Raw genomic sequence first — 23,779 nt, forward strand, 5'->3', positions numbered from 1 at the left:
TAGAGGTTTTTGGTATGGCACTGCAGGGAACTCTGGCGCTAGTGTATACGGAAGCTGCAAGGATGGTATTTCAGCTAAGAAGGACATTATTGTTATTACAGGCATTTGCCTAAGATACGCCCTTCTGGCTTCAAATTTCTTTTTGAGTTTGGAAATTGACCGTTTTGAAAAAGATATTGCGTCGTATTCCTGTGGTTGTAAAATGTTCGGACGACCTTTCTGCCCTAGCTCGTTAATAAGAAGTATTTTTGAGCTCAATAGAACCATTATGCACCTAGGCTATAAAACAAAGACAGAATGGTTCTCTACACTACGCGCACACAAAGAGGATTAAGCTGCATACAACTAAATGTGCAATCTGCGAATAATAAAACATCAAAACTGGAAACCTTCTTTTAAGACATAGTAAACTTGTGCCATGTAGTTATGCTTACTGAAACGTGGTACACTGACGCTAGCAGTATTTTTCAGTTACCTGGTAAGAAAATTTGCTATTTAAACAGAGAATCACGGCTTGGAGGAGGTGTTTCCCTGTTTGTGAATGAGTCTATATCATGTGATCTATCTGGCGACTTTTCATGTACAAATGAAAATATTGAGGTGCTATGTGTTGAAACCAATTATACGTTTTTTGCTGTTTGTTACCGACCACCTGATGGCAGTTTGAATGCTTTTTTCATGTGCGAGTGCGATAGCTGTTGTCATTTGCCAGTAAAAACCGAAAATGTGTAGTTATTGGTGGAGACATGAATATTGATATGGGTTCTGAAAACGCAACGACGCATGAGTTTGTAAACACATTTGTCCACAACGGCTGCAATAATGTTATAGAATCAGCGACTAGGGTTACAGCTACAAGTGAAACTACGCTTGATCTCTTTTTTACAAGTTATCCTCCCTAATGTATTAACAGTTGTGCTTTGGCGCATTGCATCGGTGATCACATGCGAATTTTTATGCGCGCTGAAAGTGCACATATTGCGATACGCAGCAACGCATCTTACATATTTTATCAGGACATTACTGAACAAACGCTGCAAGCTTTTCAGGCAGAATTAAGTGAGGTAAGCTGGGATAATATCCTTCAGGAAAATATTGCGGAAGCGGCTTGCACTAACTTTATCTCAATGTTTGTTGATGTGTATTCAAAACAGTTCGTCCGCAAAAAAAGTAAACATAAACATTTCAGAAAGCCTTGGCTAACAAAATATCTGCTTAAGAAAATAAAGAAGCGTGACCAGCTTTGTGGCAAATTTGTAGAATACAGTGACCCTGCTGACCTGAAGGCTTTTAAAGAGTATAGAAATAAACTAACCAAAGAGTTACGAAAAGCAAAAGATGCATATTATTTCCAGATGTTTTCTTCTTGCTCTCAGAGCGATAAACTTTGGAATAAACTGAATTTTGTATTGGGGCGACAAAGAAGGAGTGAGTCTATAGAACAAATTGCTTACAAAGGACAGAAGTTATCACGGCAGGAAATGGTTGAACAGTTTATTAAAAATTTTGTGTATCGCGATACCTATGTTACTTCTGCAAAACTTCCTGACCTTACTGTCCCTCCAAATCAAAACACTCTCTTTTTCCAGCCTACAGATGTTCATGAAGTGCATACAGTATTTTCTAGTTTTAAAAACTCGTTATGCATTGATCTAGATGGGATACAAATAACACCCGTAAAATTTGTGCTACATAAAACCATTGAGCTACTTGCACACATTTACAACTTTTGCATTTCAACTGATGTTTTTCCTGCATAGATGAAGAGTGCGATAGTAACAGTACTCCATAAAAAGGGAAACAAGCTAGACATAAATAATTACCGGCCCATATCTGTTCTCCCTATCTTTTCCAAATCTTTAGAGAAAATTATATTTGTACGTTTGAACTCATTCTGTAATAAGCACAACTTAACTAGCGAATTTCAGTATGGGTTTCAAAAAGACAAGTTTACAGAGTTAGCCCTACTGGATCATAAAGAATATATCCTTACCAATTTCGAAAACAGGCTCATAACTCTCGGTTTATTTGTAGATTTTAGTAAAGCGTTCGATTATATTAGCCACAATATTCTTTTTCATAAGCGCAATCGTTATGGAGTTAGCGGACTTACTCTAGAATTTATTAGGTCGTATTTACAAATTAGACGCCAATATGTACATATAAATAATTTCAGGTCCCAAGAGAGGTTTATACTTTCTGGAGTACCTCAAGGCAGCCTTCTGGGTCCTTTGCTTTTTAATCTATATGTTAACGATATTGTAAATATTCATTTCAATGTAAAATTTTTAATTTATGCAGACGACACCACTATATTTCTAACATCACGTTCTTATACCGAGCTTATCACAACATCAAATGAAGTGCTCCTGAAACTTAGTACAACGTCTAAGCAAAATTGTTTATGTGTCAACCCAACCAAAACTCAAGCTATGATTTTTCGTCCAAAAGCAAGCACCTCCCCTCTACTACATGGCATAGCCTATAATATTGCCCCGATTGAATTTGTAGAACGCATCAAAATTCTAGGCGTGTATTTTTCTTCATCGCTGCTATGAAATGACAATGTAAACTTTGTAGCGCAAAGACTGAGTCAGATAACAGGTATAATAAGCCGTAACCGTTACGTTCTTCCTACATCAGTTAAAGTACTTTTATACAACGCCTTATTCACCTCTCATCTCAATTATTGTCACCTCGTATGGGGCACTACAACTGATACGAATTTAAACAAATAATTTTTATTACAGAAGAGGATAGTACGCATCCTAGCAAATGTTCCGTACGATTCACACACCGAGCATTTATTTCACAATTTTAAATTTATCACAGCGCACGAATTCTATAGGCGTCGACTTTTGCAGAAGTTTTATTACATGAACAGGAAAAACGATCTATCCCTTGTTAAATTATCATGTTCAGAAGAACGTGTCTCCTCACGTTTCACAAGAAACACAGAACCCTGAACTGTGCACCATTTTAGGACTAATTACAGCTCACAAATGCTACAAAACAACTTACCAAGGCTTTTAAATGCTTACAACAAATCTGGCATTGATATATGTGCCCTTACCCCATCAGAATTTTCTCGACTAATTCAGTGTGACTAATATTAATGTTTATATGGCCAGCTATTTCAAAAGTTCAGATTAGATACTTTACAGCTTTTTGTTCACATTTATATTACATATATAGCGTATATATATATTTTTTTCATCTGTCATATGTGAAACGTTTTGCAACTTCATTACGCGCAACTACTCACTTTTCACCTAGCGCTTCTCATGCATTCTTGCAAAACTGTGTATTTTTGTATTGTTAAAGGGATCCTGAAACGATTTTGACGATTTTCTACAAATGTACTGAGTCGTTAGAGTAAGTCCTTCTGATCATTAATTAACATATCTAAGTGCTATGCGTAAAGCGTGTAATTTATTATAAGGTTTTAAAAATGCACATCGCTGCCGATCGCAGCACGCTGCTCGGCGGAATTTTAAGCCGCCGCTACCCATATGACGGAAATCACCCATATGACGTCAGTGGGGTGAGCTATCCGATTGGCTGACCAGGCCACGTGATTGATAATTTTTCCAACTTTATGGTGAACAAATATTCTTCGTAATAGTTGGAATGTTAGTTGATTTGTTTTTGTAAAAAGAAAGTAACATAACGAGAATGCACAAGAACAATTTTTCAGTACACTTCAGCACTTCCGGCACACAGCAAGTGTCGTCTGCTTGTGTTACAACGTACTCCATTTTGACGAGAGCTCCGCGGTCAGAGTCGGTCTCAGTCTTTTCGCGACCACTATGTTTCGACTTTGTCGCCTTGTCGACTGCAAACCTAGCGACTGGCAATATGTCAAGCTGCGACATCGCGTCCCTCTGCAAGGCAGTAAACGAGCGAACTGGCTGCTGCGCGTCGGACTGCCGGTATCCGATCGGCGCCAGGATTTGCGCGTTTTTGGCCGTCACTTTACACCGGAAGCTTACTAACGCAATAGCGTTTCGCGAGTCCGGTATTGGGGCAAACGCAAACGCAAGCGCAAGGAGACAGGGTCTGGCCGCTTGACTGTGCCGGGATGAGCCACGATATCAGCAGAAGGGCAAATGTGAATGGTCTGCATGGTGCGGCCACCTGGCGGCACAGAGCTCAACCATACACAGTAGCAGCAACGAAGTGTATTCTTCTTTGCTGCTGGTGTGTATTTTTCGCAGGAGTGTAATCATCAATACGTTGTTTTTATAAATGTTTAAAATGTTTTACACTTGGTTAGAGCAATATTAGCGCTTTGTTTCACTGGTTAAGCGCTGCGTCAGCAAGTGTCGGGACCGTGCAGACCGATCAGGCTGCTCACGTACGTCTACGCTAAAGTTCCTTCATCAGCTTGAGTTTATGCCTCCAATCATTTGCCGAAATGACCAGCTTGCCTGTGGTTACCGGAATACCGGACACGTTCGGCGCTACGACAGAATGCTCGCAACGCACGCTGCTTCGATAGCTCTCGGTCGACGGCCAAGCGGCTAGCGGAGAGGTCTCGCGTGCGAGGGGACGGGCTTCAAAACAACCGCAAGTGAACGATGTGACGTCGCATCGTGACGCTGAACCAGTGAAGGCGGAGCTTGTTGCCGCTCGCTCGCTCGGCGAGCGAGTTGAGGAGGAAAATCATAGCTAGGGAGGAGGGTAACTTCTAATCGCTTGCAGCTCCATTAATACGTAACGCTTCACTTAAATTGTGGTGCGAATGTTCTACTTAAGCTGTACCCTACGCGCCTACAAAATTTGTCAGAACCGTTTCAAGGGCCCTTTAAAAACACACGGCAGCTCCGCGCTGCCCATGTCTTGTGGTCATAGGGGCAGGGTGTTTTTTCAAGCTGCACTTGCAGCTTTTCTTCCCTGTCTCCCCCAATCTGTTGGGAATAAAGATATATTCAATTCAATATTCAATTCAATATTGCCACAGCCGACGATGAAGGCGTGCTGCTGCCTAATGCTCATGAAACACAGGAGTATCTAATAAATGTCTAAAAGATGTCTTGAACGGCTGACTCAAAGTTATAGTAGCTGTCTTGATCAAGGCATTTTTGAGCCATGTACGTCTAGAGTACTTCAGTAAGCTCTGCTAAGCTTAGGCTAAATGTTCGCTAACGGACGTCTTGAGAGAAACAGCGGAATACTTCGATTGACATTCCGAAAATAATTTGGCAGCATTTACAGTAACACGATAGGTGTCCCCTGTTACAATTCAATCTTATACAAGGTAATGACAAAGGAAAAATTTTAGATTCTTGGATAGTGATGCACAAATATTTCATCCAGATGTGAACCGCCTTTCCATTAGGAAGTAGGTGTAGCATGGCAATATGTAGCATGGCTCAAGTTTTCAACAAGTGCATTTCCTTTAGACAAATCAATGAATGCTACCTATATTAATTATTTTTAAATAAAAACAATGTTTTGCATGTCGATGCCATGTTAATGTGCATTACAAAATAGAAAGACGCCGAATAAACGGAGACACACAAGCGAAGAGAATGCGACAGGGAGGCACTCGCAACTCTTTTTTTTTTTACATATATACCATCGGTCAACACATGCGCACAGAGCTAACTTTCACACATCTACTCAAACATTTATGACACACAACGCTCAAGAAACCTCTTCTCGGCCTTATATAATGATGACGAAGTTTCGCTAACGCACCGGCTGCCTGTCTTGCCTACGTGATAGGCTTGAACCAGTTCTCTTGCTCTAGTATCAGTACTTCGGGCGAGAACCCACACATCTGAAAAACGTGGTTCACAAGAGCGTGAGAGACAGGTACCGATGTGCTAAGTGGGAAATTTGGGCCCTCTTTCATTTGCTCAACATTTCTTCCATGCTCCCTGACACGCTCATTAACGCAGCGCCTGGTCTGACCTATACAGGAACGACCGTACGAGAGGGGAATCTTGCAGACAACCCCTTCGGCACACTTCATGAAGTCACCCATGTTTGGTCCCACAGCCTTTTTGAGTTCTTTTTCCTTTTCTTTTTGCGATTTGAGAGCGAAGGCTTCCGAGGTTCCTTCGGGCTGAGAACACAAGCGGGACGCCATGTCTGCTCGCTACCTTCTCCAGATTGTGGGCCACCTTGTGCACGTACGGCACGCCCACTGGTCTCACCTCTTGCCGAGAGGCCTCTACTCCAGCTCTCATCGCCTTTCTCTTCATTTTTTTTTGTAAGAGGCTTTTGGCTGCTCCTGTGACCCCAGTTGCGAGTGGCGCCCTGTCCCGTTGTCTTCTCTTGTGTGTGTCCGTTTATTTGGCATCTCTATAGTTTTTGATGAACAGCTACCAACTGGCGCAGCAGGAAGTGCTTTTAAGGTATATTTAATGTGCATGCATGTTTGACTAGAGAAAAGATGGCACCTCTGCATTAAATTCATCACTGTTAACAAAATGATGCCCTGCTTTCCCTCCCGAGAACTTATATTGTGTCCAGCAGGGAAACCTTTTGTCAGTGATGATGCAGTTCAGGCAGAAATTACATCCTCGTATAAAATTGCGGACTGCAGATAAACATTAAACCTGCGTACAAAATGTATTGTTGCGCTAACCGAATTCCTAAGAAATAGATGGTGCACAACTACAAAAACAGTCTCTACGTGAATCTGTCAACGACTATAAACTTTATTTTCTGATGCCGTGTAACACCCGTGTACCCGTGTACTTAGATTTAGGCTCACGTTAAAGAACCCCAGGTGGTCGAAATTTCCGGAGTCCTCCACTACGGCGTGCCTCATTTAAAACTGAATTATAACTTAATTTATGGCTGATTTCCATAAAATATCGCCATATGCTTGCGTAGCATCACGAATAATAGCCAGTTATTCGCCATATCACCCTCAATGAATTCCATAGCACATGACAGGTTACCTAAAGTGTGAAAGAAATAAGAATATGTTTTTATAACTTTCTACACAACTGTACTGATTGGCCCCTCATGCAGTCTAGTGCTCAAAGCATGAATGCAGGCTGAAATGCAGCAACACATCTAGTTCACACCATATGACATAGTCCTACTCTACTGCATCATCATCATCATCAGCCTGGTTGCGCCCACTGCAGGGCAAAGGCCTCTCCCATAGTTCTGCAACTACCCCGGTCATGTACTAATTGTGACCATGTTGTCCCTGCAAACTTCTTAATCTTGTCTGCCCACCTTATTTCTGCCATCCCCTGCTACGCTTCCTTTCCCTTGGAATACAGTCCGTAACCCTTAATGGCCATCATTCATTTCATTTTATTACCTTAAAAGCCCCCATAGGGGCAGTACATAAGGGGTGGGCATACATATATTTATTATACATCAGTTTAAGAATAACAGAGCATAAGTTACAACACACGTGAAAACTACGTACATAATTCCATCTAGTACACACATAGGTAGCATATCCCGTACATACACTTTTTTTTATTCTGAAAAATGGTCTGTTAGTCTTTGCATGAATGTAGGTCGACAGGTTATGGCGGCAACCTGCCGTGGTTGCGCAGTGGCTATGGTGTTGGACTGCTGAGCACGAGGTCACGGGATCGAATCCCGGCCACGCGGTCGCATTTCGATGGGGGCGAAATGCGAAAACACCCGTGTACTTAGATTTAGGCTCTCGTTAAAAAACCCCAGGTTGTCGAAATTTCCGGAGTCCTCCACTACGGCGTGCCTCATAATCAGAAAGTGCTTTTGGCATGTAAAACCCCACAATTTAATTCAGGTTATGGCGGCAATTTGATGGGGCAGGTTGGTCCAATCTGTTGCTGCGCGAAAGAAGAATGAGCCTGAAAAAGTGGTATTATGAGTGCGAGGGTGGCCAACTTGGTACACGTGCCGAGAGTAATGTGATATACGAGCAGAGGGAATAATGTATGGTGGTTGATTAAGTGAAGTATGACAAAACCAATGAAAAAGAGAGAGAGTTGAGATGCGGCGGCGATCAGCGAGTGTAACCAGTCCGGATTCTTTTTTTCAATGATGCCACGCTGACATCATATGAATACGTTTACTGGATGAACCTTATGGCACGGTTTTGCACCGAATAAAGTGCGTTGATTAGATATGCTTGATGAGGGCTCCATACTGCACATGCATATTCGAGTTTAGGTCTGATTATGCTTTTGTAGGCTAGTAATTTCACATGCTTGGGTGCTTGCTTTAAGTTTCGTTTTATGAAACCAAGAGATTTATTAGAAGATGAGATGACCTTAGTAATATGTGTGCGCCAAGCCAAGTCATTAGTAACGGCAACACCAAGGTATTTGTAAGACAGCGCAGCTTCTACGTTACTTATTGTGCATGGGCAAGCTAGTGGGTTACGTCGGTGGAAGAACACCACTACTTTACGTTTATTTGGGTTAAGTGTCATTAACGAGCAATCGCACGATTGTTGGAAGCGGTTAATACATAAACGGAGTGGACACGGGAAGAGCGCTTGTGGTACCACGCCTAGTCGCCTTGTTTTCGCTATGCAGGTCTTGCTTTTTGTCATCTTCGGACGGTCGTCCTGCTTATCCCGTGAACCCACACCGTCCTATTTACTTGTGCCAGCCTCAGGCATGACCGAAGCCTATTTCAGCGATACGCCAGCCGCGTTACCGACCTATTCGCTCGACGTTTCCTTCGGCCTCCCAGCCACATCGACACAGCCATCACCAGGAGAGGCTGATTTAAGCTGCCGACCCATCGACCTACACTTCAGTGGACACGGGAACAGCGCTTGTGGTACCACGCCTAATCGCCTTGTTTTCGCTATGCAGGTCTTGCTTTTTATCATCTTCGGATGGTCGTCCTGCTTATCCCGTGAACCCGCACCATCCCATTTACTTGTGCCAGCCTCAGGCATGACCGAAGCCTATTTCAGCGATACGCCAGCCGCGATACCGACCTATTCGCTCGACGTTTCCTTCGGCCTCCCAGCCACATCGACACAGCCATCACCAGGAGAGGCTGATTTAAGCTGCCGACCCATCGACCTACACTTCAGTGGACACGGGAAGAGCGCTTGTGGTACCACGCCTAGTCGCCTTGTTTTCGCTATGCAGGTCTTGCTTTTTATCATCTTCGGATGGTCGTCCTGCTTATCCCGTGAACCCGCACCGTCCCATTTACTTGTGCCAGCCTCAGGCATGACCGAAGCCTATTTCAGCGATACGCCAGCCGCGATACCGACCTATTCGCTCGACGTTTCCTTCGGCCTCCCAGCCACATCGACACAGCCATCACCAGGAGAGGCTGATTTAAGCTGCCGACCCATCGACCTACACTTCAGTGGACACAGGAACAGCGCTTGTGGTACCACGCCTAATCGCCTTGTTTTCGCTATGCAGGTCTTGCTTTTTATCATCTTCGGATGGTCGTCCTGCTTATCCCGTGAACCCGCACCATCCCATTTACTTGTGCCAGCCTCAGGCATGACCGAAGCCTATTTCAGCGATACGCCAGCCGCGATACCGACCTATTCGCTCGACGTTTCCTTCGGCCTCCCAGCCACGTCGACACAGCCATCACCAGGAGAGGCTGATTTAAGCTGCCGACCCATCGACCTACACTTCAGTGGACACGGGAACAGCGCTTGTGGTACCACGCCTAATCGCCTTGTTTTCGCTATGCAGGTGCGTATAATTGCCTCTCTTCATGCTAAAAAATCTGATAACCGCTACCTGGTACTGTTCCCATGTCCACAAGTGTTATTTGACACAGTGTACGACTGTTGTTCTGTTATCCTACTGTTATTACGTTCGGGGGATGTCGAGACTAACCCTGAACCTAACACACGTTCTGAATCTCTGCTTGATATTGAATCGCTTCCTTCTGATCCTTCTGAACAAATGAATGTTTTATTCAAACTGCTTAAGGATCTGCACACTCGATCGCTTCAAACTTCCAAAACACAATCCGAACTAGCTCCTGACGTAAAGTCAATCAAAAATGGCCAGAAAGGTATTGAAACAAAAATTACTGGTCTCCAAAATCGCTTAGATTTACTTGAAGAAAAATTTAAAAACGTCGACCAAGTGGCCAAAGAAATCTCAGAAGTGAATGCCAAGGTAAACAGTACGACCTGTCGCTTGGAAGCGCTTGACTTACGCCTCGTTGACATTGAAGACAGATCGCGCCGTGATAACCTAATATTTCGCGGTATCCCTGACACAAAAGAATCATGGCAAGAAACCGAGACCAAGTTAATATCAACGATTAAATCATTCTTCGATACATTTCCAGATGACACCCTCCATCGCGCACATCGCCTTGGCCCTTTCAATCCTAACAAGTGTCGCCCCATAGTTGCAAAGTTTTCACATTCGAAAATCCGGGAGAAAGTGTTCGCGCTGCGCGATCAATTCAAACAAAATAACCTTACTATTAGCGAAGACTTCTCGGTTCCCACCCGCGTTACTCGCAAAAAACTAATAGAGTTCGGTACCAGTCACCCCGGTTCCCCCAACTTTAAACTCCGCTACAATAAATTGTTTCTGAACAATAAGTGTTATATTTACGACGCGTCTACCGATAGCGTCCGTGAAAGAGCGCAGAGTGCATCTGGCACATTACAGAATCATTCGGTTCCACTACGTGCGTCACAATAGGGAAGCGTAAGGGGTAGTGGTCTAAGATCACAAAAAGCTTTACCTTACTTGCCTATTCTTTTTACAAATATAAGAAGCCTTGGGAATAAATTTCATTCTTTATCTTCGGCAATCGACACGTGCGATGCAAAAATTAGTGCCTTGACAGAAACTTGGCTTCCTGCACATGTGCGCGATTATGATACTTTCTGTGGCGCCGGCAATTTCGCTGTCTACCGCTGTGACCGATCTGCACGTCGAGGAGGAGGCGTCCTTCTCGCAATTTCTAAAGATATTCCATCATTTCATATAGATATTAACACTGAACTTGAAACCACGTGGGCTTGCCTAACTCTCGGTCACACAAAGATAATCCTCGGCGTTTGCTACCGCTCACCCTCGTCATCTGCTACTTTCACTGAACAGCTACACGGTGCTATTAATCTAATTTTTTCCCGTTTTCCTACAGCACCGTTATTCTTACTCGGCGATTTTAATTTTCCAAATTTAATATGGAATACGCATCCACCCACCATGAAGCCTTTTTCCGTTCAGGCTAAAGATTTCTGTACACTGTGTTCCTTATTTTCATTTTCCCAACTTGTGACTCAGCCTACCAGATCATCAATCAGAACCGCTAACACGCTTGATTTAATTCTAACTAATCGACCAGAACTTGCTTCCTCCATAACATACCTACCTGTTATTAGCGACCATACCTTACTGACATTCGGTTTAAAAGCCTTCCATCCCAAAAAGATAAAAGTTAAGAAAGTAATACGCGATTACAAGAAAGCCAACTTTGAAGCCATTAACAAAGAACGATCGTCATTTATTCAAACATTTTTTGTTGATTTTGAGAACCGTACGGTCCAGTCAAATTGGGATATATTTGTAGACCAAGTACGCCTATTAACTGAAAAGTTTCTTCCTAATCGCATCATCACTTCTAATCCTCAATCCCCTGGGTACAACTCTTATATAAAGCGCCTATCTAAGAGAAAAAAAAACGTCTCTATCGCTTAGCTAAATCATCTGCAAGTAAAACAACTTGGAAAACCTATAACGTTGCCAATAATCTGTACTTAACTGCACTAAAAAATGCTAAAGACAATTACTTATCCCATACATTACCTGACATGCTTACGACAGATATCCGAAAGTTTTGGCGCGTCATTAACCCGTCTTCTGATAGCTCGGTCACCTTGAAAGATGAATCTGGTGAAGTTACTTCAAGTGAAGCTTGCGCAAACATTCTCTGTGAATCATTTGCAAATAATTTTTCCACTTCATCGAACATTGATCTACCACACACAGAACACTAGAACAATCTCATTATGCAACCCATAGCTCTCGACTTTGCAGGTATTGCTAGGTTGATTCATGATTTGCCTTTAAACTCAGCTCCCGGTTATGATACCAATAATAGCAAATTTTTGAAAAACACTACCACATACTGTTCTGTAATACTTGCTAATATTTTCCAGCAATCAATAAACACTTGTACTCTGCCAGCTCAATGGAAAATAGGGAAGGTGGTTCCGTTGCATAAGTCTGGTAACAAAAGCTCACCCCTGAATTACCGCCCGGTTTCGCTTACCATCACATGTTGCAAACTTCTTGAACATGTTATATTTACTAATCTCGTTGACTTTCTTGACTCGAACACATTTTTCACCTTTGCTCAACATGGTTTTCGCAAAACATTCTCGTGTGAAACCCAACTAATATCTTTCACTCATAGATTACACTGTATATTAGACCACGCCTCCTGTGCCGACTGTGTATTTTTAGACTTCAGCAAAGCATTCGACAAGGTTTGCCACAAACTGCTCCTATTTAAGCTGAGTCTTTTAAACCTTGACAGTAACCTGCTGAAATGGATTGAGTGTTTTCTTACTAACCGTCATCAATTTGTTACTGCGAATAATTACGATTCATCATTGACTGATGTTCGTTCTGGTGTGCCTCAGGGATAAGTACTAGGGCCCCTACTGTTCCTGATTTATATTAATGACCTACCTTCTTCATTGACATCTCACATTCACTTCTTTGCTGACGATTGCGTGATATATCGTGAAATAATTACTAACGACGACACTAATGCTCTTCAGTTTGACTTGGACTACGTGATTGATTGGTGTAACACTTGGCTTATGGAACTTAATATTATTAAATGTAAAGTTATGCGCGTGCAGAGGAACACCTCAAGTACTCTTCCTACTTACTATCTAAAGAAAATTCCTTTAGAACCCACTAACTCATACAAATACTTAGGAGTTCATATAACAGCAAAACTAACCTGGAACATTCACACTGAGTACATAATAAGTAAAGCTAATAGCATGCTCGGTTACTTACGCCACAAGTTTTCCAAAGCACCATCATCCTTAAAATTACTACTTTACCAGTCATTAGTGCGCCCTAAATTAGAATACGCTGCAGCTGTGTGGGACCCATACCATGAAAACCTTATTTCCTCACTCGAGCTTGTCCAAAATAACTCAGTCCGATTCATATTTTCAAATTATAACCGTACCGCTAGCATAACATCAATGAAGGACAATTAATCTATCTCTTCCATCACTTGCACCTCGCAGAACAATAGCACGTTTGACACTGTTTCACAAATTTTATTACCATTCCTCCCTTCACAGTAACTTCATTTCTCAGCCTCATTACCTATCGAGTCGCATCGATCATCGCCATAAGGTCGGACTTCAAACAGGCAACACTAACACTTTCAGTCTATCTTTCTTTCCCAGATAATCACGACAGTGGAACCACCTTCCCTGTGAAATTGTATCTATTGTTGACAACAAACTGTTTCGTAAGGCTTTAGCTAACATTGTATAATTAGGAATTATTACGATGTAATTTCGTTTACTTGCCGTACTTACAGGCGACTAAGGACGACACTGATTAACATTGTACTAACAGGAATTATGAAGTTGCTACTTTGTTTACATTGTCCCTCGTACATACAAATATTGTGCAAGATATTACATAGTATTGTATAATTAGTAATTACTAACACACTGCATTGTTTATTTTCCGTACTTTATTTGTTATCCTTCCCGTTTTCCCACTCCCCTCTGTAGTGCCTTCGGGCCTTGAGGGTACCATAAATAAATAAAAAATAAATAAATATCCTCCTGAAGGGAGATTTGGTCAGACATGTTAGTAATTGTTTGATAGCGACGCAGTCATCTGCAAACATGCGAATATTCCAGGAGACATGCAGAGGTAAGTCGTTAATATATATTAAGAGGGGAGGCCCGAGGACAGATCCTTGTGGAAACCCACTCGTTACCGGTAGGGAAGCAGATGGGCTGTTGTTAATAAGGACAAACTGTGAGCGGATACAATGCAAAACTTCAATCCATCACAATATACCAGGGTGCATGTTCGCTAGAGATAACCTTAGTAATAGTCCTTGATGTGGTACCTTATCGAATGCTTTCGCGAAGTCTAGCAATACGGCGTCTGTCTGCTGTTAGTATCTAGATTAGTGTGAAGATCATGAAAGAAAAGTGCCAATTCCGCTTCGCAGGAAAATTTCTTGGGAAATTCGTGCTGTGAAAAATGAAAAAAAGTTTCGTGCGTCTAAAAATTTCATAATTTCTGTATAAATGACATGTTCCATGATTTTGCAAGGTATACTTGTTAGTGAGATGGGGCGATAGTTAAGTGGAGGGTTCTTGTCACCTGATTTGTAGATGGGAACAACCCTCCCCACCATCCCGTCATGTGGTATCATGCCAGTTGAGAGCGACTGCGAGAACAGCAAGCACACATAAGCAGCACTGATGTCTTTAGTATTTTTAACACTTTTGAGTTTATGTTATCCACTCCAGCTGAGGATGTTAGGTTAAGGCTGTCAATTAGAGACAAAGTACCATCGGCAAAGAAGGTCACTGATGGCATGACACTAGTTGAGTTCTTAACTGTAGAGGTAAATGACAAGCTAGGTCCATAGAAGAAGACTGACACAAAAGCCGTATTAAAAACTTTAGCACATTAAACATCATCGACCATCTCACCGTTCTCGTTGACTAACTGAATACTGCTTATTTCTCGAGGATTGATCGCCTGCCAGAAGTTTCTTGGATTAGTGACCAGCATGTTTGGTAGATCTTCCTGAAAGAATGGCTGTTTTTCCTCCCGAATGGCTGATGAGTATACACGTTCCGCTACTTAGTACTTATCCGCATGTGTTTGTCCTACCGTTTGCTGCACGGTACAAACATGCTTTTTTATTATCAAGTCTCTTCGAAGAATTGTTGAACCATGGCTTCTGAAGCTGCGTTCCAAACGTCATCGTGGGAATGAACCTGTCAGCTGCATCATTTACTTTTTGTTTGAACCTTTACCAGTCGGTATGGATATCCTGTTTGTTAAAGGATGCCTCGAATAAAATAAAGAAGTCGTACAGGTTATCGCGTATAGCCTCGTAGTTGCCTTTGTTATAAAGATGTATTGTCTTTTGAAGTTTCTGGCGTGGAATTGGCGCAAAGTGAAAGGAAGCGTGGCTAACCCTATGGTCGCTAATTTCCTTCAGATAGGTGATTGACGATAAACTGTCTCGTCGACTTGTTACTATTAGGTCTAATACGTTAGCTGTGTGTGTGGTGTGACGCGCGTTGGTACAGATACAAGTTGAGCGAGGTTAAAATTATCACAAACATCAAGGAAATTTCTTGCTTCTGTCTGATTTACGAAAGACGGAGCTATATTGTACCAATCGATATCTGGAAAGTGAAAGTCTCCGAATAGGAGGAGGTCAGCTTCGGGGTACTAAAAAGTTAGTTTGCAGAGTACATTGCTAAGTTGACAGGCAAAATCTGGGCTACTGTGAGGGGGTCTGTAGCAAACGCCCAAAAGAACTGATTGTGGAGCCGTGTGACAATGAATGAAAAGGATTTCTGAGTCGGATGTGATGCTAACTACAGAACACGATAATTGTTGACTGAAAGCTATAAAGACGTTTCCATCTCGTGTTGTTGTGTGATCTTTCCGAAACACGTTAAAATTCGGTAAATCATCCAGCACGTACGAGTATAGAATATGGTCACTAAGCAAGGTTTACGTGAGCACCAGCACGTTGCTTTTAGACGTTAGTACAAGGTTAGACACGTCGTCGCGTTTTGTAATGAAGCTTCGTATGTTAAGATTACTGAGATAGAAGTGTGTGATACATCTGCTATTCGGGGGCGTCGATATATTTGTTGATTATGAAGTGGTTGCTTTACTTCTTTAATCATCTGCGAAGCTTCATCATATACGTAGTGATTGGAACCTACGAAAAGTGTTTTAAAACGTAGGGAAAATGGCACAGACTTAGCTTTTGCGAAGGCGACAAGGTGTGTACGGGCATTCCTAACAGCCGGCAAATAATCCTCAGCAACGCTGAAGTGAATGCTTCAAGATTACGCCCATTAGAAAGGACAGCTTCCTTTGTTTAAAAAAATGCAAATTTAACTATAATTGGGCGCTCGCGATTAGGGGAATAACGACCAATTGGATGCGCTCGTTCTATTTCTTTAGGCTCAAGCGGTACTTTCAAATGATCCGAGCAGAGGCGTAAGATAATTTTTTCCAATTCGTTTGATGGCTCTGATGCTGATGGATTGGGGAGAATGGGATACATAGCGCAAAAAAATTACACAGGGACAAGCAGAACACAGGACGAGCGCTAAAAAGGCCAGAAAAATCAAATTATTTCGCCTTGACCGGTTCTCAGCATCATCTACATGGGCATCCAGTATATGAACCAGCTGCGTTGTTCGTTCACTGTCTGCCCGTATGGATTGCGCATCGGCTTGCATGGATAAAACATTTCGGTAATTGCCCTCCAGGTGCGTAAGCCTCTCGCTTAGAGCCTCTATAGTTGCAGTCGTAGCCATGTATTTTGTTTTTGGGATCTTGCATCTGGGCGATAATCGTATGTTGGCCAGCGGATACCTTCTTCATTTCGGCAATTAATGCGGCGTAATCTGGACCAGGATTACTTTCAATATCCCCAGAGAATAACAAAAGGTATCTGATAACACAAAAGTACTCAGAGACAACACACAAACAGCACTGCGGGCTCGGTAGCTGCACAAGAGAATAATTATTGGTTTTCTTAGCGTAAAGAGAGCTTGGTTCATAGACCTACATGAAGAACAACAGCAGGTTAGTGGACCGCATCGTGGCAATGCCACCGAGCCCACAGTGCGGCAGGGACAATCGCTTCTCTTTTATAGGCAGCTGGATGGTTGTTGACAATGGCAGCAGGGCCAGTGGCTTTTCGTCGAGGATCCATTATTTAACTAACGGCGTTGCCAGACGGGTTCAATCCTTGTTGCTTTCGAGGTCCCAGGTTATTACGTCATCGAAGCACGGGTGCGATCGTCCCTAAATGACGCTCGTTAATTTAACAAGAAGAAGCTACAGCATTCACATGATAACTGACGTCAAAACCTGCATGAAGAACAGCAGCGGGTTAGTGGATCGCAACTTGGCAATGCCAGCTCCTCATTACATCTCCTGTCCATGCCCCATTCCTTTTTCTTGATTTCAACTAAGATATCATTAACTCGCGTTTGTTCCCTCACCCCAATCTGATCTTTTCTTATCTCTTAACGATACACGTATCTTTCTTCTTTCCATAGCTCGTTCCGTTGTTCTCAATTTAAGTAGAACCCTTTTCATAAGCCTCCAGGTTTCTGGCTCATACGTGAGTACTGGTAAGACACAGCTGTCATGCACTTTTCTCTTGAGGGATAATGGCAACCTGCGGTTCATGGTGCGAGAATGCCTGCCAAAATCACCCCAGCCCATTCTTATTCTTCAGATTATTTCAGTCTCATGATCCGGATCTGCAGTCACTACCTGTCCTATATAGATGTATTCCCTTAGCACTACCACTGTCTCGCTACCCATTGAAAACGGATGTTCTCTTCCGAGTCTGTTAAACATTACCTTAGATTTCTGCAGAATATTTTTATACCCACCCTTCTCCTTTGCCTCTCCAGGCCAGTGAGCCTGCATTGCAATTGATCCCCTGAGTTTCTAAGCAAGACAATACCATCAGTGAATCGCAAGTTACTAAGGTATTCTCCATTACCTTTTATCCCCAATTCTTCCCAATCCAGGTCTGAATACCTCCTGTAAACATGCTGTGAATACCATTGGAGAGATCGTATCTCCCTGCCTGACGCCTTTCCTTATTGGGATTTTCATTCTTTCTTTCTTGTTTTCTTCTTGCCTTCTTGCTTGATCTGAGAGGCATTCTCAGATGATGAACTGCAGGTTGCCATTATCCCTCAACAAAAAAGTTTATAACTGCTGTGACTTACCAGTACTCGCGTACGGGGCAAAAAAGTGGAGGCTTACGAAAACGGTTCCACTTAAATTAAGGATTACGCAACGAGCTATGGAAAGAAGAATGATAGGTGTACCGTTAAGGGATAAGAAAAGAGCAGAGCAATTTTATGAACATGCGGAATTTTTTTTATTCTGGTGGAAAATTGTGCGGCACCGGGATTCGAACCACGGTCCTCTTGCGCGCGAGGCGGATGCTCTACCTCTACGCCACTGCTGCACCGTTCTACTGGTTTGTTCTATTGAAATTGAGAACGACGCAACGAGCTATGGAAAGAAGAATGGTAGGTGTAACGTTAAGGGATAAGAAAATAGAAGATTGGGTGAGGGAACAAACGCCAGTTAATGATATCTTAGTTGAAATCATGAAAAAGAAATGGGCATGGGCAGGACACGTAATGAGGAGGGAAGATAACCGATGGTCATTAAGAGTTACGGACTGGGTTCCAAGGGAACGGAAGCGTAGCAGAGGGCGGCAGAAAGTAAGGTGGGCGGGTGAGATTAAGAAGTTTGCAGGGACAACATGGCCACAATTAGTAAATGACCGGGGTAGTTGGAGAAGTATGGGAGAGGCCTTTGCCCTGCAGTGGGCGTAACCGGGATGATGATGATGATGATGACGGTGGCTGTGGGGCCGCTATAGATATATTTCAGTATTTTTACATACGGCTTGTCTACACCCTGATTCCGTAATGCCTCCATGACTGCTGAGGTTTCGACTGAATCAAGCCCTTTCTCGTAATCAATGAAAGTTGTATATAACGGTTGGTTATATTGCGCACATTTCTCTATCACCTGATTGATAGTGTGAATATGGTCCATGGCTGAGTAGCTTTTACGGAATCCTGCCTGGTCCTTTGGTTGACAAAAGTCTAAGGTGTTCCTGATTCTCCTTGCGGTTACCTTAGTAAATACTTTGTAGGCAACGGCAACGGAAGCTGATCGGTCTAAAATTTTCAAGTCTTTGGCGTCTCCTTTCTTATGGGTTAGCATTATGTTAGCGTTCTTCCGAGATTCCGGTACGCTCGAAGTCATGAGACATTGCGTATAGAGGGTGGCCAGTTTTTCTATAACAATCTGCCCACCATCCTTCAACAAATCTGCTATTACCTGATCCTCCCCAGCTGCCTTGCACCTTTGCATAGCACCCAAGGCTTTCTCTACTTTTTCCGGTATTACTTGTGGGACTTCAAATTCCTCTAGCCTATTCTATCTTCCATTATCGTCTTGGGTGCGACTGATACAGTACAAATTTCTGTAGAACTCCTCAGCCATTTGAACTAACTCATCCATATTACTAATGATATTACCGGCTTTGTCTCTTAACGCATACATCTGATTCTTGCTGATTCCTAGTTTCTTCTTGACTACTTTTAGGCTCCCTCCCTTTGTGAGAGCCTGTTCAATTCTATCCATATTATACTTCCTTATATCAGTTGTCTTACGCTTGTTGATTAACTTTGGTTCTGCAGGTTCTATTCTAGCTGTAGGGTTAGAGGCTTTCATACACTGGCGTTTCTTGATCAGGTCTTTCTTCTCCTGCGATAGCTTACTGGCATCCTGTCTAACGGAGTTACCACCGACTTCTATGGCACGCTCCTTAATGATGCCCATAAGGTTGTCGTTCATTTCTTCAATACTAAGGTGCTCTTCCTGAGTTAAAGCCGAATACCTGTTCTGTAGCTTTATCCGAAATTCCTCTATTTTCCCTCTTACCGCAAGCTCATTGATCGGCTTCTTATGTGCCAGTTTCTCCCCTTTCTTCCTCAAGTCTAGGCTAATTCGAGTTCACACCATCCTATGGTCACTGAAGCGCACCTTGCTGAGCACGTCCACATCTTGTGTGATGCCAGGGTTAGCGAAGAGTGCAAAGTCTATGTCATTTCTAGTCTCGCCATTTGGGCTTCTCCACGTCCGATTTCGGCTATCCCGCTTGTGGAAGAAGGTGTTCATTAACCGCATATTATTCTGTTCTGCAAACTCTAATAATAAATCGCCCCTGCTATTCTTAGAGCCAATGCCATATTCCCCCACTGACTTGTCTCCTGCTTGCTTCTTGCCTACCCTAGCATTGAAGTCGCCCATCAGTATAGTGTATTTTGTATTGTCTTGACCCATCGCTGATTCCACGTCTTATAGACGCTTTCGACTTCCTGGTCATCATCACTGGATGTAGGGTCGTAGACCTGTACGACTCTACTGCATAATAAATTACAAAAGATCTAGAATGTGTAATTAACAAGAGTGACAATCAAAAGCAAATGTATATCTGGCTTTCATCTTATCAAAGCAATCATATCCTGAATATGATTGCGATCGCAGCCATATAGCAAGCCAGACTGGCCAAGAAATTTACTGTAGTAGGAGAGCACTGGCTGCACACAAAATTTTTCTCTCGTAGGCCTCGTGTGAAGGTTCTTGTAGGCAAAGCCAAATAAAATTACAGGAAAGGAAACAGAGCGATATGGAATGAAAATGTATAAATTGGAACTTAAAATTAGCAATATGTGCCACGCAAGAAGTTTACCTCGCATTAAAAGTAAATTTACACAGTCCTTTCTTTTAAACCATTCAAGCGTAAAAAAAGTCCACCAGTCCGGTTTTTTTGAAGTTTTCTCACACAATGATCTTTTAATACTACTTTGTGAAAGTTTTATGAATGCCATTTTATTATGGCAGCATTTCCCACCGTCGAGTTGCCTTTTTTTATACACAAACATGACATAATATAAGGCAAGGAGGATGCCATAAAAAGGAATGTTGATAAAATATTACAAATCAATACTTCCCAGGCTTTATTCTGCGTAAATCACTTTGTTGATATAATTTCAACAGTCCCTCACCAGTGAGGCGTCCCACTAGATCATAGGGTATACGAAATTGAAAGTTGAACTTCATGACGTGATCAACAATAAATTGACCCCCTGTCTCGGGGAAAAATTTTGTTCTGCCCAAAATGTTCGGCCGAGGCGTTGGCGTGAGGCCAGCGCGATCTCTCGCTCTCACGCTCTCGGCGCTGCTGCTCGTAGCCCACTTGCTCCTCGGGAAAACGAACGATGCGTGGCGATTGCATTGAGAAGTCGGAGAAAGACTGCTGCGCGCGCTCTCTGCGGTGAGCAACGACGTCACTTCAGAGTAGCCAATGGCGCGCCACACCTTTCGCCAGAGGGTTTCTGTGGCCGGACCGCGAGCGTTTCGCCTAGGTACACTGTAGCCTAGGCCGAGCCCGTGACATTCCCATCGAGCCAACGGAGCCGGTTTTCGCAGGTGCCGCTGCCCGGATTCTGATGGTAGTTGCACCAATACCAGAAAAATATTTACTTACTAATAACATATGTTCTTTTAAATATCATTCACTTACAATTGAAATTTTAGAACGACAGGCGATGTCTGAATATGTTCCAGTTGCCTATAAAGGTAAATGTGTATCGAAAGCGCAATGATGCTAGTGAGGAGTACCCCACAGCAGATGACCGAAGCCGACACCGTCTGCTTCTGCTGTTGCGCTTGTTTTGGCCAGGGTAGTCCTCATTTTACCTCGTTCACGTAATATATATATATATATATATATATATATATATATATATATATATATATATATATATATATATATATATATATATATATATATATATATATATATGTATATATGGATATATGTATATGACCACGTCTGATATATACAATCACAACGCTCATCACACCACTTGGTGCAAATAAACAGCTTTATTGTAACAGCCTCGATGTTTACATAAAATGGAAGGCACGTGAATAGCGTTTCAGAAGATATACTGGGGCGTAACATGCATAATTGTTTATCTGCAAAAAGATGGTTCGTATAATCCCACCCCATATGCCTGGTGAACGCAAACTGTCCGCCGCTGACTGAAGAAATACATCTGACCACATAGAACCGTCGCACGCAGGTATGTTGATAAAGTTGCTCCACTTTAGTAGCTGAAGTTGTCATGCCAGTTCGTTCACAATATTCATAAACTGAAGCTTGATTTGAGCATAAACACGCAACTTTTGCAAGGGCAAATTCTGTGGCGACTGGTCCTGTTCTGGTCCGGAATGCCTTCTCTCTCCCTTGCTCTCTCTCTCCCTCCTTCTCGAATGGGGAGAGCCCCATTCGAGAAGTCAGGATGTCACTCTCCAACATTTAAGCTGAATTTGCTTCAAAACGTTTATAATTTGACAGAAATGTTTTTGCGCACGTACTGTTTTGAAGCGTCGCAAATAAAGTTTAAATAACAAAGGCTTAGCTGGCGCCTCGATTACCGCTGCCGGCGGTGCGCTGCCGTCGTGATGATGGTGGCGCCAACCCGAGGCTTGGACGCGAAACACAGCACGGGTTTGCTTGTGGCACCACTTGCCTACGCATGCTGGGGGCGGAGATAGAATTACTGTATACGCTACCGCAGGTAGCATAGTTGCGCGTCTGTTTTATCACGCCACTAGCGCCCCTATTGGCAGAACATCATCACGTGGTAGTCAAGCAACCATGCATTGCGGAGAAGCAGATACCCGGGCCTATTTTTGCATTTCCCGACGCCACCGCTGCAGCGAACTGGATTGACACAAGTCGTCGCCAGTCAAATTCAATGCGAATCCGGCCGATCTTGGCGTTCGCTGTTCGCGTGCGCGCTAGCTGCGGAGCAACAGCCCAACGTGTGCAGCGCTTCTCACAGTTGGTTCATCGCAGTGTCCGCGCAGTCCCATCGGAATGATATAATGACCGGGTGCTCTGCTCCCATCTGCACGAATCGCTCTGAAAGCGGAAAAGCTTTTTATTCGATCTCATTCAATCCCATGCACCACACTTCTTTCACAGAACTGTCATAAAAAGCCAGCTCACATTTTCATGATAATGCAGTGCTTCGGTTGTTGTTTCTGAACATAAAAGAGGTTACAGAACTAAGTAAAGATATTTCATCTACTGCTTGTGTGTAGCAGGATGCAGGAGGAATTAATGTCGTTATTTACCATACGGTAAGGGCCTTTACTGTGTTTTGCATTATTACCCATATTATAGCTATGTTAATCCTGTGAGAGAAAAACTTTCACTACGCTCCCTCAGAAGGTTACTTTTCGAATCCCTGCAGTGAAAAGGCACATGATGAAGTGGCACTTGAAGGTGTGGCTGATATCCAGTGATATCCAGCTACGTTTCTACAGTAAATTTAATGGGGTACCAGAGTCGAAATACGAATGGTTGGTCATTGATTTACCAGTAATATTTAAGACTGCCTACACGTTGAGAGCTTTGGCACATAAGCAGGTATGGCTATTGCAAAACCCAGTATCCAGTGCAGCGCCGGGTTATGGGTCCAGTGCCGCGCGCTGGATGCTGGGCCGCTGGGTAGGCGCGGCGTACTGGGAGGCACTGGGTACTGGTGCGAAAAACAGCTCTAGGGCGTTAAATACGCGGTGCCTGGACACCGCATATCTATTTTTTGAGAACTTAAAGCAACCGAGAGCATTTTGGCGCAATAAAAAAAAAACCTAAAAAACAAGTTCACACCAAGATTCGATCATCGGACCTAAAATTCCCAAGCCCGGTACTTTACCACAACGCCACGCCAGAAGCCGAACATCGGCACATAATTTTCTACGTCAAGCACCAAGAAGCAGTTTTAGTTTCACAGAGATAAGTCTCACTCAGTCATGGTAGATGCGCTATCGCCCAGCAACTGAAGCTCACGCCTGTACCACAAAGAAAATTTTGCTGTCCATATTCAGTAGCTTGCTCGGAAGTGCCACAACACCGATTTTCACTTGCGATTGGCATTTTAACTTCGAAAAAAGTC

At 43.0% G+C, this 23,779-nt stretch overlaps 1 protein-coding gene across 1 annotated transcript in view; it reads left to right on the plus strand.

Annotated features, from left to right (window-relative positions):
- Positions 1-23,779, plus strand: part of LOC139061384 (ATP-binding cassette sub-family C member 2-like) — a 485,203-nt gene that overhangs the window by 419,998 nt on the left and 41,426 nt on the right. The window lies entirely within an intron of this gene.

The sequence above is a fragment of the Dermacentor albipictus genome, chromosome 6 (genome assembly GCF_038994185.2).
Source record: "Dermacentor albipictus isolate Rhodes 1998 colony chromosome 6, USDA_Dalb.pri_finalv2, whole genome shotgun sequence".
Lineage (NCBI taxonomy): Eukaryota > Metazoa > Arthropoda > Arachnida > Ixodida > Ixodidae > Dermacentor > Dermacentor albipictus.